This window comes from Sapajus apella, unplaced genomic scaffold, assembly GCF_009761245.1.
Source record: "Sapajus apella isolate SASKATOON/1434 unplaced genomic scaffold, GSC_monkey_1.0 scaffold238, whole genome shotgun sequence".
Classification (NCBI taxonomy): Eukaryota; Metazoa; Chordata; class Mammalia; order Primates; family Cebidae; genus Sapajus; species Sapajus apella.
In genome coordinates, this window is record NW_022437178.1 from 21941 (window position 1) to 38028 (window position 16088).

The following is a 16088-nucleotide window of genomic DNA, read 5'->3' on the forward strand; positions in this document are numbered from 1 at the left end:
CATTTTGTGGTGACTCCAGTCCACACGGTTGTGTGATTTGTGTGGCTGTATGGCTTCTTCCAGGTGTGCTTCAGAGTTTAGTCATCAGATCCAAGAGAACAGGCTGTGGAATGAATTTAGGGTTAGGGGTGTCTGCATGGGTGTAACCGAGGACAAAGGGGTGAAGGAGTTGAGGGTGTGGGTGAGAAAGGAATTCACTTGATTGCCACTGCACACAGGACAGAGAAGGAAGGAGCAAGAACACAGAAGGTGGGTGGGCAGGAAGGCGCCACGCAATCGAGGAACAAGATAATTGGAAAAGAGGGATGGAGAGAGCTGGGAAATAAGAAATTATTGGTATAGTCTAATTTTTCAGTGAGTTTAACATGTTGTAGGCAGAGCCCTTATAAATGATGCCAAAATCCAAGCATGAGGACTTTTATATGACAAATGATTCCAGTTTAAGTGGAGAGGGCATGAAGGAGGTTAAGAAGCTGGATACAGTGGCTCACACCGGTAATCCCAGTACTTTGGGAGGCCGAAGTGGGCAGATTGCTTGAACCCAGTAGTTCAAGACCAGCCTGGGCAACATGGTGAGACCTCATCTTTATAAACATTAAAAAATTAGCCGGATGTGGTGGAGTGCGCCTCAAGTTCCAGCTCTTCGGGAGGCTGAGGTGGGAGGATCGCTTGAGCACTGGTGGTTGAAGGTGCAGTGGGCTGTGATCATGCCACTGCACCCTGGCAACAGATGGAAACCCTGTCTCAATAAACAAAATAAAAACTCATGACTTTAAATAACTTGTTGCTTCACAAATTGTTTGTATTGTTTTTCTTTGTATTGTTTTTCTTTGTATTGTTTTTCTTTGTATTGTTTTTCTGGGCAGAGGGGGAATCTCAAGATATTTCCAAGGGTATTACATATATATTCACTTATATATTCATTGTTATTCAACAAGTGTTTGCTAAGTACCAGATCCTGGTCCAAGGATATGAAGATTTCAAAAAGTCATGATTCTTGCTTTTCTGGATTCCCAAATCTAATTTGATGAACAAAACAGGGTTGGGATGGGATCTTTCCAGAAACCGCTTGAGCCCTCTGCACCAGGAGGTGTGCACCTGATCTCTAGGGTGAGTCTCTTTCTATTTAAGTCCTGGGATAGAAGGTTTACCTCTTGAAGAACTGTACGGGGAGATACTTAGGTTTCTCTCACAATCTACAGCTGCTGCCTGGAGCACTGAGACCACATTTGTAAGATTAACGAATAACCCCAGAGTCCCTGAGGCCACACTAGGGTAAATGGAAATGCTGGACAAGGAATCTAAAGGCCTGAGTTTGAGTTCTAGTTCTCTCCCCTGCTTGATAAGCTGTTTTCTAATGGCTTGAGTTTTCTCAGGTGTAAGGGGGGAGAATTAAGGAGACAATGAATATAAAAGGGCTCTTTCAATGGTGTAGTGTTATAGAAATGTTAATTACTCCTCACACTATTGCCGTGTGGATTAAATGAAAGTGTGCCTTGTAAATGGCACTTTGCAAATATGGAGGGTCATTATTGTTATCCCTTTGAGCGCCTCTCACTTCCTGCTGCCTCTGCCCTAATCCCTGGCCCTCAGCTCTCTCAGGTGTTCTGTGGGATGGCTTCTTGGAGCAGGGAGTCCCTGTGCTTGCTGGTGGGAGTTAACCGTTTGCTTTCTGCCATTGTCTGCACACATTTACATTTCTCTTTATTTTCTTCTAGACATCTTGCATGCTTATGGTTGGAAGCCATTAAAGTATTCCCTCACAGTTTTTTTAGGTCTTTATTGTACAGACCTGAGAAATTTTCTCTTTCACAATGACCCACAGCAAGTTGTCACATATATGCTAAATTTCTACTCCAAGGAAGCCATGCCATGTCAGATACATGTTCAATCCATTGTGATCTGAAAGTCTCATCAAAATATTATCAGTGGATCTGTATTACTTAATTTTTTAATCCAAATTCTTTATCTTGGAATTCAAACTCCTTTGTGGCCTAATTCCAGCTATTTTTTTCATTATTTCCTTTCACTCACTGTGAACTCTAGTGAAGTGGAACTTTTCACTGTTGCCTGTAGGTAGGGTTGATTTCCTAGCCGGTTCTCATTAGTAAGAACTGGTTCTCACTGGTCTCCAGCCACACTGGTTGTTAAAATACGGAAATTCTTCTCTATCTCTTGCTAAATAGCCTCTTGAACCCCTAAGTGCCATCTGCCTAAAGCCCCAGCTATCCCAGTCTCTCTCCTCGTCCACCCAATTCCCATAACCAAGTAACGTAAGGGTTTATGCATGTCTTGACAGAGGGTCTCTAGGACTTGCTTCAGCCCTGCAGACTAGTCACTGCTTACTTGGCCAGTGCTGGTTCACATTTTGAATATCTTCCAGGATTTAGGAATCTCACAGTTTCCCAGATATTGCTTTTCATTCTTGTGATTCCTTCCTTCCATCTGGAATGTTCTTCCCATCTTCTCAGATCCAAATTCTAGCTATACAAAGACTCAACTCAAAAAGCACCTTCTCTGTGAGGCTTTTACTGATCTCTTCCAACTAAAAAAATGTCTCTTCATTGATATCCTTCATTGATATATAGCACTGTATCTGCACTTTTCTTGTGATGAGTAATACAGTCAATTTTGAATTACAGCCTTTTTTTCTGTTAGGCTGTCAGCTCCTTAAGAATGAGCTCTAGCACCATCCTATCTTTTGTGAGTGGCACCACCTACCTTCTAGAGGGCATTCAAAGACCTTCTTACTCATACTTTGGGTGTAGGACAAGGACATGATGGATTAGTACCAGGCATGAGGACTTTTATGTGACAAATGAATAATTTAAAGGTTCTTATGGTCTTTTTAGATGGTTTATCATTTTTGTGCTAGAAGACTTCCTCTGGTTTCACCTTTCCCTGGCTCCTATACCTCACCTCCCACTCTTGGAAGGCCTGGGGATGGGCAGGTTAGCTCAGCAATGTTAGGAATGTTAGGAATACATTGGCTAAGCTAAGGAGATTTTGGGTGAAAGAGACAGAAACTTGATTCAAACAGGGTTGAGTGTTCATAAAATTATTATTTATTTTCTCCATAAAAGTAGGTCCTAGGGCAGAGCAGTCTCCAGGGCTGATTGATTCAGCATCTTAGTGATGTCATGAGGGATGAAGCTCTTCAGTCTTTTTATCCTGAGATCCACGTTTCCCTTGTAATCATAGGATGGCCACCAGACACAGGTGGCACATGGCACATAAGGAGCATGTATTTTCTTGTTCAAGTGGGAGAAACTTACTTCTTTTTCCCAAAAATCCTGAGGAAGCTTCTTTGAGTCTCACTGCCCAAAACTGTTCAGTCTTGCCTAGCCCTGAACCAACTGTTGGCCAGAGATGAAATTACCTTAATTAGCTAAGATGAATAGTTTGGGATGGAATCAATGTTGAGGAATTTGGTAGATTGTATTCCCCCAAATGGGCAAAATAATATCTGCCTCCCACATGCTCTTACGAAGTGACTTTCACACTCTTTCCATCAAGAGAGAGGTTCTACGTTTCTTCCCCTTGAACCTGGGTAGTCTTGTGACTGTTTCAGAAGTAATGCTACATGATTTCTTAGACTTGATGTTCAAAGGTGAGATGCTGCCTTTCTGGTTTTCCCTTAGGATACTCACTTTTGGAACCCTTGCACAATGCTGTGAGGAAGTTCAAGTAGAAGGGGATCAAGAGCAAGCACCAAAGTGACAGCCATATGAGTGAGCTGTCTTGGAAGTGGATACTGTAGCCTCAGTGGAGCTGGTCCAGCTGATGCCATGTGATGTCAGGTGTAGCATTTTAAATCTTTTATACCATATTTATACCGTACCTTTCTCTGTTTAGACACACAAATACCTACCACTGTGTTAAACTGCCTGTAGTATTCAGTACAGTCACATCAGTCACATGCTGCACAGGTTTGTAGCCTAGGAGCCACAGACTATACTCTATAGCCTGGGTGTGTAGTAGGCTATACCATTTAGGTTTGTGTAAGCACACTACGATGGTCGCACAATGACAAAATTTCTCAGAAAGTGTCTCTGTTGTTAAAAGACTGTTTTGTTTGATTGGCATGTATGGAGTCACGCTGTACTCATTCATCTGCCACTTGCTCTGTTTTCACTTAATGATCTGTATTCCAGTGCATACCTTCGACATTCTTCTTAATGACTGCATAGTATTCCATAATACAGATGGAATATCAAATATCTAATATTTGCATAGTATTCTATAATACAGATGGAATATCAAATATCTAATATTTGCATAATATTCTATAATACAGATGGAATATCAAATATCTAATAGTGGGTTCTTTTTTTTCTTTTTTCTTTCTTTTTTTTTGAGGTGGGGTCTCACTCTGTTGCCTAGGTTGGAGTGCAGTGGGATGATCTTGGCTCACCGCAACCTCTGCCTCCTAGGCTTAAGTGATCCTCCCATCTCAGCCTCTGAGTAGTCGAGACCACAGGTGTGCACCACAACACCTGGCTAATTTTTTGTATTTTTAGTAGAGACAGGGTTTCCACATGTTGCCCAGGCTGGTCTCAAATTCCTGAGTTCAAGTGATCCACCTGCCTCCGCCTCTCAAAGTGCTAGGATTACAGGTGTGAGCCACTGCACCTGGCCAAAGAGTGGGTTCTTAATGAAAGACAATTAGATGGTTTCATTTTTTCCCTAATTATTGTTCGAGAAATCCTGTGTATGTCTGGGCATATCTGAGGAAAAACCCCTGAAAGTAGGCAGAATCAATGGTGTCCAGACTGTGAGCCTTGAAAATGTTGACGGCGATTGCGAAATTGCCCCTCAAGGGTTAGTACTTTTTGATAGGAAAAGCAAGTTACCTCTCAAGTCCGTGAGTCAGCAAGTTGCTGAGACACAAAACTTCAAAAGATGCCAAGCCATTGAATGTTGTGGTGGGAGGTGGTTCTGGTGCTGTCACCTCTGGAGGGGTCTCTGTCCCAGCTGGCTCCTTGTGCCTCATTTCCCAGCTGAGCCCGTGGAACTCTCTCCCTCCACTCTGAGTCTCTGGGGCCTGGTAAAATTCTCCTCTGTTTTTAGTCACCTCTTGATTGGGAGCCAAAGCACAAAACCAGTCAGCCCCATGAACAGGAATTACCTGTTTCTCATCAACTCCGCTTGCCAGAACGGTCTGTGGCTTCCCAGTTATTTTTCAGGACCTCTCCTTGTGGTTTGGTGGGCGCTGTCTAGAGGAAGAGAGAAAAGCAAATGCCCTTCTAGAGCAAGGTTGCATTTTAAATGGCAAACTTGAAACACAAAGCCGGTTGAAGATGACAGTCTGTGCTGGACCTAAGGGGGTGCAGGGCAGCGGAAAGGCACACCCTGCCTGCAGCCTCGGGGCTGGTCGCCTATGCGGGCGTAGGGAGGAACCCTGACGGTATCCTCTCTAAGGCTGGCTGCTCTGCTCCTCCCTCCAAGCCAGGCTGGCCAGTAAAGAAATCTAGCTGTGGACAGGAAACGAGTGGTTTCTGTGATCTGAGCGGAAAGGGGGGTTTTAGGTCTGGAGCAGAGTGGAGGCCCTGAGCCTCGGCCCAGGAAGTGACTCATCCATCCTGAGGTCTGAGTTGCTGCTCCCTTTATCTCGCAGGAGGGCGTGGGGGTGGGTTCCTGGGCTGTGCCTGCGAGTGGAGCCTCTAGAAGCTGCTGGCTCAGGGGTCTCAGTCCGGGTCCAGCCCCGGTCGCAGTCCCGCTACCTCAGTAGCCAGAACTCTGAGTTAGATTTATGAGTACTGCCTGTTACAGATATTTGGGGGCAATAGAAATGCCAGAAAACCCAGCCCAGAAGCTGCTAGAGGGAAATACTGTTGTGGTGCCTCATTCCCTCCACCCACTTTCACTGCCCCACAATCGCAGAGGGTGGCAGTTCCGGTGACTTCACCAGCTGGGGGCAGGGGGAGGGAGGAGGTGGCTGGAGTCCCGGAGAGCTGCAGAGCCTGGTGGGGAGGTTGGGGCAGTGCCTTGCAAAGGCCACCAAATTCTTAATCTCTTTCAGCTTTACTGAAATAAGGAACTTGTTGAGTTACAGCAATCATGTGAGGCCTTAACCCTCAGAATACCAGGAAAAATAATCATCTTTTACCATTTAGGTCCAATGGACCCCTTAATTATCTATTTGTGTCTGTCTATCTATCATCTATCCTTTGATTCATTTTATAAATAACTTATAGAAGAATAGAAAAAAAACAACTTTATTAGAAATAATAGGTTGGGTGTGGTGGCTCATGCCTGTAATCCCAGTACTTTGGGAGGCCTAGGGGATCAATTGAGGTCAGGAGTTCAAGACCAGCCTGGCCAACATGGTGACCCCATTTCTACTAAGCTGGCTGTGGTGGTGCATGCCTATAATCCCAGCTTCTCCAGAGGCAGAGGCAGGAGAATCAATTGAACTCAGGAGGCAGAGGTTGCAGCGAGCTGAGATCATGCCAATGCACTGCAGCCTGGGAGACAGAGCGAGACTCCATCTCAAAACAAACAAACAAACCAAAAACAAAAACAAAAACAAAAACAAAAACCAATAAGAATTTAGATACAGCAAACCCAAATTTTTACTCCATATTTTCCTAAATTTGAAGCTGCACACACATTTGCTTATTTTGTGTGTATTTGGATGCAGTTAATTGGTCATCAGCTGTCATGCATGAACCTGGCACATATCCATTTTGTAAATAGCTGACTCCGGATTTCAAATACATCTGTAATAGGTTCTAGCTGAGCATTACTTCTGGTTCTTGTTGCATCTGCATTGTTAAAATGCAATACTTTAAAAACTCTCGATGACTTATAATTTTATTAAAGAGATGATGACCACATTCTTTGTTCCATAGTTGCAAAATATTTCATTTGTAGATTCATAAACATTAATTAAAATGGCCGGTCCAGTGAATGCTTTTATGTCTGTCACCTATTGTTTTTCTGATCACCCTGTTACACACATCTGTTTTTAGCATTTGTCCACTTATGAACTGTATCAAGTAAATTTGGGCGCGTAAACATTGTAAGAGATGAAGAATAATGTCATACCTTTTGAGCCAAATAGGATGATTCAGGTTCTTGCAAAATATTATGTGAAGCAGTTCTTCCTGCTGCACAACTAAACATGAAAACAGACTTTGGTTTTTACTGTTATGCGAGATCATGAAGCCTCAGCAACGTGTTGTAATATAAGGAAAAATAAAATGCTGCAGTAAACTGAAAACAGCAGCAACAATAGTAAAACAAAGTCCCGCTCCCATGGAGATTACAATGTGCACATGTACTTTTGTACATGTTGCAAACATGTAGAAAATGTAGATAGAAAAAAAAAAATAAAGCTCCCGCAATTTTATCATGCAGGTTAATTTTCCAGGGTATGTTCTTCCTGACATGTGTCCTATGCTCATATAAACATTCATATTTTACTCTAAAGTGGGATAAAACTTGATTTTTTGTTGTTGTTGTTGTTTGAGACAGGGTGTTTCACCCTTTGTTGCCTGGGCTGGAGTGCAATGGCACAGTCTCGGCTCACTGCAACCTCCACCTCTCCGGTTCAAGCGATTCTCCTGCCTCAGCCTCCCAAGTAGCTGGGGTTACAGGCATGCGCCACCATGCCCAGCTAATTTTGTATTTTTAGTAGAGATGGGGTTTCGCCATGTTGGTCAGGCTGGTCACTAACAGCTGGCTTCAGATGATCCGCCTGCCTTGGCCTCCCAAAGTGCTGGGATTACAGGCATGAGCCACCATGCCCGGCCCATAAATACCTTTTCACATTATTAAATATTCTTCTACCTTGTCATTTTTAATGGTTTCATGGTATCATTGGAATCTATTTTATCAGAATGTTAAACTGACCAAGAGTACCCTGTACCTCACTGTGCAAGTGTCAAAACTAAAATACATCATGCTTATTTAGGGTAGTGGTTGTCAAACTTCAGTGTGCACAAGTCCCACCTTGGGACCTTGTTAACAGTTTAGGTCCTTGGACACCACACTCTGATTCTGATTCAGCTGGTCAAGAGTCTGCATGTTAATAATTCTCACTCACCAACCAGGGGATTATGAGGGAGGTGGTCCCCAGGGCCCACTGTGAGGCTCTTTGGTATGACTTATAGAATAGCACTTTATAGGGTCACAACTCTCTGCTCCACTTCATGAAGGCTTTGGGAGTTAGAGGCCCCTCAGGGTAAGGTGGTTTCAGCTATACTAAGCCTTTACAGAATGAATCAGAGGGTTGAACTTAAGTTGGTATGGGGGACTGCTGGAGTCAGAGGTAGGGAAAATACCACACCGAATCTAAGAGGCAGGAATGTGTCTGAAACAAGGAGATCAAATTGAAGGCCAGCAGACAGGAGGAGCTGGAATAGGATGGAAGCTGGGAAGAAGGAAGTCCTAGCCATATCTGTCAATTAGTGTCAGCAGTGCAGGTGAGTGCTTGATCCATGGGCAGGTCAGTTTGGCTTAAAGGTGTCAAGTCAAAGGGGTATGAGAGTTTGCAAAAGCCCATGCTATATATTACCCATGTGTGATCTAGAGATTCTCTGACTTTCAAGAGTAAATAAAATTAATACGAATCATCCCCATGCTACATCCATGGCCAGTAGAAGTCCCAAATCCTTCTGGGTGATCTCAGTGGGTCACCAGGGTTCACATTCTCATGGCTGTCTCCTCCTTGTGTAGGATATCTGCCTGCTTGACACGGATAATTAAGTCTCTTCTCTTAGATTTCCACCAAAAAACCATGCAAATGTGTATATATGTGTGTGTGTGTTAAGGACTTGGGGGTCTTGGGCAGGGTCACGTCAGGCCTCACACAGCCTTCCACCACCTGTGGGACTCCTAATTTTTTTCCTCCCCTGTCCAGCAACCCAGATTCCTCTCTTCCCATGACTAGCAGTTTATCAGTCATCTTTCACCGCTTGTGTGAGTCCTCTGGGTGTCACCCTCCACCCTGAACTCATGTCGAGGCATTTTTCTGGGCGGTCCTACTCTGTAAGAAGAGACAGTTTGTTACAATAACATTTCCTCCTTTCTAAGGCGCATGCTTGAGCCTGTGCCTGTGGCAGGGGTGGAGTGGGGAGGGGCATTTATTCCTGGCTTGCGGGTTCCCGCTCAGCAAACTGCAGGCTGGAGATGGTAGCTCATTCTCAGTCTACAATCTTGATCACTAGCAAATGAACTGCCAACTGTCAGCTCTGCACAATTCCATTAATGGAAGGTCAAGTTATTTTTACAGCTTTTTTGAGATGGGGTCTCGCTTTGTTGCCCAGCCTGAAGTGCAGTGGCATGAAAATAATGGCTCACTGCAAACTTGACCTCCTGGACTCAAGCGATTCCACCACCTCCTGAATAGCTGAGACTACGGGTGTGCACCACCATGCCCAGCTAAATTATTATTATTATTTGTAGAGACGAGGTCTTGCTGTTGCCTAAGCTGGTCTTGAATTCCTGGGCTCAAGTGATCCTCCCACATCGGCTCCTCAAAGTGTTGGGATTACAAGTGTGAGGGACTGTGCCCAGCCTATTTTTACAGTTTCTATCTTTATCTTTTTGTTTTTTCAGCAGTATGGCTGGCAGGAGGACTTCTCTGGGTAGTGATTTTTGAAATACTTGCCTACCAGAGCTAGCCAAAATATAGAATCATTGATGCTGAAATAAACATGTAGTAGACGCTGCACTCCCATTCAGATTTCACCGATGAAAGCCATATTCTAATACCCATTTATTCATGTTTTAACATTTCTGAAATCCAAGCGTGTCTTAAAATTGAAGAGTTCATTTAATATAATAGTCATCTCCTGCTCTCAACTGCTCCTTTTTAATTGATGATGCCTCTTACCATTTTAAAATCTAACAATGCAGTAAGAACACCACCCCGTATCCCCAAAGGAACTGAGTTTAAGCTTGTGCAGCACTCTTTGCCTTAAAATCTAAGTTACAGATGAACATGAGAAGAATCTCCTGTCCGTTTGAAATTCCAAGAAGGGGCTGGGTGTGGTGGCTCAAGTCTGTAATCCCAGTACTTTAGGAGGCCACGCCAACAGGATCGCCTGAGCCCAGGAGTTCAAGACCAGCCTGGGCAACACAGCGAGACCCTGTCTCAATTAAAAAAAAAAAAAAAAAAAGAAATTCCAAGAAGGAACACAGGGTTTAACTCCTGACAGTCAGCCCAGGCCTGAGTGGTGAAGTGAGATATTTTCGCCCACTCCTTACTGCCTAATACGGGGTCTACATGATACATGGCAGTCAGTCACCACCAGGTGGCGCACAAGCCATGGGCAAGAAGTTCTGAGGGCCGCGCAGCTCCAAGACCGGGTTCTTTCCAGATGGCCGCGAATGGGGAATTGAGTGGCTAACTCACAGCAGGAGAGCTGGCTGGGCCAGTTAAAGACAGATTTCGTGGAGCAGCTGGGAGAGGGTTTGCATAGCACGGACAGGGAGAGAAGTTAGGATTCGTTCACTAGAATAACGATATCTACGGAACGAATGCCTGCAATTCCCCTGCAACACAAGAGAGAACAAGGCTGCACCGGAAGGGTGTTTTAGAAACTCGTGGCGGCGGGCGTGGCGGCGGGCGTGGCGGGGGCGTGGCGGGGGCGTGGCGGCGGGCGCCTGTGGTCCCAGCTACTCAAACCAACCCCCCCAGAAACTCCTTCAACGAGTTGAAGTTTAATGTCATTCCCTCGCCTTCTACAGACGATTACTGCAATAATAGACATAGAATAGGTTCGTATTCTTGGATTGTGTTCAGTGTAAGTTGGCATCTTTTACGCCATTGTCACACATGTAACTTGGAGGGGACTCAGAAAGTCTGGGACTGGTCTCCTCCTCGGGTAGAGGCATGAGAGGGCAGGGGGAGGAGGAAACAAAGCTGCCTCCAGTGTGGTTTCAAGTCTCAGGGCGACTCGGGTGTTTTTCTCCTCAGGATTCAGTGTGTTCCTCACTGCTCTGTCTCTCAGCGGATGGCCTTGTTTGCTCTACCACAGGGAAGACAGGGCTGCTGGGCGGCTCCTCCAGCTCTTTCCTGCCCCTGCGCGGCACATTTATCCAGCCTTGTCATCTGCACTCCCTTCGCCAGATGCACTCCCTCTCCCGCTGCAGAGGGGACCTGCTCCTCCCCGGGGCCGTGGACCCCACGCCCTCCTACCTAGCTCCTCAGTCTTCATTCATCAGTTATCCCCTTTCTTTCCTGAATCTTCTGCTTTCTTGTCTCTATTGCATTTCTCTCCTCACCAAGTAAATAGCCCGAAGCCCGCCCATCAGCCCTCTCCCTACGCCGACTCTGTTTGGCTATGTCCGGATCTCCTGCTTCTTTTCCAGCCAAGCTTCTGCAAAGAGTGAGCCCCCAGATTTGTAAATATCTCCTTCATTAAATACTAAATTCTCACAGCTGGACTTGGATATGTTTCTGGCCTTTTAATTGTTCCACTGACTTTTCCTCTCATTTATATTACCACGGCTATCACACTATGTTAATGACTTTAGCTTGTGATACTTTTAATATACGATAGGATGAGTTCTTTTATTGACACCTTTCCCCAGATTGTTCTGACTGCTGTTTCCTATACATGCTTTCTGATGAATTTTAGAATCGTTTTTATACAGTTCCGAACACTTCATTCCTGTTCAAGGTATAGACTAAAACGGGGATAACTGACATTCTTTTGATGGTAAATTCTTCCATCCAAGAACAAGGTGGCTCTGTGAACATAACGAGGAAATATAAATCGGAGTTTCCTTTAAACCAGTTTTCAGAGGCGCATTTCACATTAATTACTCCCATTGTGATAAACAGAATCTTCCCCTGATATTATTTAACAGGTTTTTATGGATTTATAAGAAAGTTACTGGTTTTTTGGGGGGAAGTTTGTTCTATAATTACATGTTACTAAACTTTCTGGATCTCATACCTTTTCAGTCAATTCCTTAGATGTCCTAAGTAGAAATATTGTCGTCTTAAACAATGACTGACCATTTTGCCTCTTCCTTTCGAATTTGCGTACCTAATTTCTTTTCTTCTTCTTCTTTCAGCATTAGTGAAAAATCCTGTGGACATGAAACATGCTCCCTTTCCAGTCTGCATTTTATTCTCCTTGTTTTTCTGTTTTATAGCACCCACTCTTTTTCCTGCATAACTCTTATAGTTTATAATTTTAATGGCAGCCCTCACTAGTCTGCCAGCTGCAAAGCGTTTCTTTCATCGTCGTGTAGCCTGTGCCCTGCCATTGCCTGTCACCTGGTAGGTGCTGCATAAAATATTTGTGGAATGAAGGAAATTTCTTAATTTTAAAATTAGTGCTTTGTTTTACCATTTTTAATTTTAGATAGAGTTCTCCTTTCATAATTGTATTTATTTATTTTTGAAGCAGGGTCTCACTCTGTTGCCCAGGCTAGAGTGCAGTGGTGCGATCACGGCTCACTGCAGCTTCCACCTATCCAGGCTCAGGTGAGCTTCCCACCTCAGCCTCCTGAGTAGCTAGAACTAGAGGCTTGTGCCAACCACACCCAGCTAAATTTTTTATTTTTTGTAGAGAAGAGTTTTCACAATGTTGCCCAGGTTGTTCTTGAACTCCTGGGCTCAAGTCATCTGCCTGCTTTGGTCTCCCAAAGTGTTAGGATTATAGGTGTGAGCCACCACACCTGCCACTTTCATAATTTTAAATTAAAACATATAACATGGATTTTTAAAATTTCGTGTCTCCATAGAGATGATCGCACAGGCTTTCTCCTCTGCTAAGTTTAGAATGAGTTGCATGAATGGGTTTCTCTTAGAGAACTGGGGCCTTCTGAAAGGAAGCATACATGGTAGCATGGAGTGTTTGCTCATGGAATCCAAGTGAAAAGAAACACTGCTCTTGTGTATCTGTTCAGGGGTTTTCATCTATATTTACATGTAGGACCGATCTGTGGTATTGGGGAGCTTTGGAATTTTGATATTAGGGATGTGTTACCTTGGGAAAAAAAAAACTGTAAATCTTTCTTGATATTTGTATTCTCTGACATGGTTTAAATAGTGTAGGAATGATTTGTTCCATAAATGTCTGAAAATGTTCACCCGTGAAACAGTTGCCTAAAGGGTAAGAGGGTAGTTATTTGACAATTTTTTCAAATTGGTTATGATTACACTTCTTTTGAATTAATTTTTCTTAAAAAAATCCATTTTTTCCAGACTTTTTCTTTTTCTTGTTTTCCATCTTTCTAAGAATAATTGTTACAAGTCTATTCTTCTGTATCTGTAGCTAAATGTTTTTGGTATCTATGTATCTATCTGTAAATATATAGACCTCTGTCTATCTATTTGTCTATCATCTATTTATCTACTTATTTATCTATCTAGCTAACTACCCTTTTTCTTTAATTATTTTAATTGTTTATTAAATGTCTTGAGTTCTTTGGCTTATTCATCAATTTCATGGCTATTCTGTTTTTTAGTCCATTGCCTTAACCACTTGACCACAATATCTTGTTTTCTAGTTCATGAATTTCTACTTCAAACAAATTCTTTTTCTTGCTTTTCTTTTTAAACAAATTTTATTGAAGTACAATTGATATATTGACAAAACACACATATTTAATGTATCTATCTTGATGAGTTTGGACATATGCATGCACCACAACCATCACCACAACCACACCAAACATATCCATGAACTCCAAAAATTTCTTTGTGTTCTTTTGTGGTTTATTTTTGGTAAGAACACTTAACATGAGATGTTCTTTTAATGTAGTTTAAAGTGTACAATACCATATTATTCACCCTAAGTACTATGTTGTACCTATATCTCTAGAACTTATTCATCTTCCATAACAGAAACTTTATACTCATTGAAAATAATTACTCATTTTCCCTCCCCCCAGTCCCTGGCAATCATCATTCTATTCTCTGCTTCTATGAGTTTGATTCTTTTAGATACTTTGTGTAGGTGGAATCATGCAGTATTTGTAATTCTCTAGCTTTATCCATGTTGTTGTTGCAAATGGCAGGATTTCCTTCTCTTCTTATTTATTTAGATAGAGACAGGGTTTTGCTCTGTTGTCCCGGCTGGTCTCAGACTCCTGAGCTCAAACGATCCTCCTGCCTCAGCCTCCCAAACTGCTGGAATTACAAGTGTGAGCCACTGAGCCTGACCAGATTTCCTTCTTTTTGAAAGCTGGAAAATACTACATTTTCCTGCTTTTCTTAGGTCTGTTTGTGTCTTAGTTTTCTAACTTACTGAATTGAATACTTAGTTTATTCCTTATTTACTTCCTCTTGTTCAGTAAATTAGTTTAGTAAATTTAGTTAGTTTAAGGCTGCCTCTATAGATTTTAATATTTAGTGACTTTTAATTGTTATTTTAAAAATGTAATATATTTTGCAGTTTTGCTTTCTTTTTTAACTTGAGTTATTTAGGAGTATTTAAAAAATTTCAAGTATTTTTGATATATTCATCTATTATTAATTTTTATTTTATTGCATTATTATCAAACATGTTACTTGCATTAAGTATGCTTTCTGGAATTAAAAAAATTTTGTTGTTGTTCATTTATTTTTGAGAAGAAATCTTGCTCCATCTCTTAGGCTGGAGTGCAATCGTTTGATCTTGGCTAACTTTTGTATTTTTAGTAGGGACAGGGTTTTACCATGTTGGTAAGGCTGGTCTCAAATTCGTGGCCTCAAGTGATCTGCCTGTCTCAGCCTCCCAAAGTGGTGGGATTACAGGCATGTGTCACCATGCCTGACATGCTTTTTGGAATTTATTGACGTTTTAATTGCCTTATTATCAGTTTTTAAACTCTTTCATGCTACTTAAAAATATGTGTGTTTTCTAAAGTGAATAGAGTTCATTATATTAGATAAAAATATTTAACAAGGTATTAACTAACATAGATTGATAGTTATCTTTCTACGTGGTAGGCATTGTGTGAAGCATTTAATGCATTATATCAGTAGGTAATATTATTTTTATCACTTTTATTTTGAAGATGAGAAAATTAGTATTTAAAAGGTTTTTGTGCCCAACCTCATAAAAGGAGTGTGATGAAGCCGCAAATTGAAGCTGGGTTGGTTTGCCCACAAAGCCCATGTTCTTCATGAAAATTTTAAACAAATTTTCTTGAACTTATTTATTTTCTGTTTTCCTGCTAAAGACGGAGACATATGTCCCCTCTTCTATTATTTTTCTGTGAGTCTTTCCTTGTATTTCTAGCTTGATTTTTCTTCATTTGGATCCTGTATTGTTGGGCATATTTGACACACGACTGTCCCCCTAACTGTAAACTCCATGGTGGGGAGGCTTTGTCTTGTTTGTAGCTTATCCTCAACACCTAGGATAGTGTCTGACACATAGTAGTTGCTCAATAAATAGCTGTAGAATGACTGAATGACAGTTTTATCATTCTGGGGGATTGGACTGTTTGATAATTAGAATGGATTCATTTATTGCTTTTATGTTGAATTCTACTGGTTAGACCTTAATATTGTAACCTCTGCTGTATTAGTTTGCTTGCATTTGTGTAATCTATTTTGTCCCTCCTTTGACTTTTAACTGGAGAGATTTTGTTTTAGAGGTGTCTTTCACAGCAGCACAAGGCAAGATTTGTTTTTGCTTTTTGTGGGCTCTAATAGGTAAACATGAATATTATTGAGTGAATGGATAAAAATATGTTTTATGAGTGAAAAATAAGCACTGTTCCAGAGGCCATGACGATGATGCTTTATCTCAGTTTTTAATTTGAGACTAGAAGACCAAAGAGAAATTAATGCTTAGTAACTATTTCTTGTACTTTTTGTAAGGTTTGTAATTTGGCTTTACAATTTGACATGCCTTTCAGAAAAGCCTAGAGAGAGTTATGATTTATTGATATTAAAATCACAGGTTATTTAAGGCTATTATAGAGCATTTAATTTTTTCTTTTCACCATATGCCTTTCTTAAAAACTATTCAAGTCCCAGAAACCAAAAGTTGAAGGATTGGACCTATGACAGATAGAGTCTGAGGTTTATGGAGGAAGAAAAAGCCAAGAATGCCTAAAAAATCAATCAGCTCAGCCAATTGGGGAGGTGAATTTTTTTTTGTAGCATCTGGATATGACTTTAGAATTCA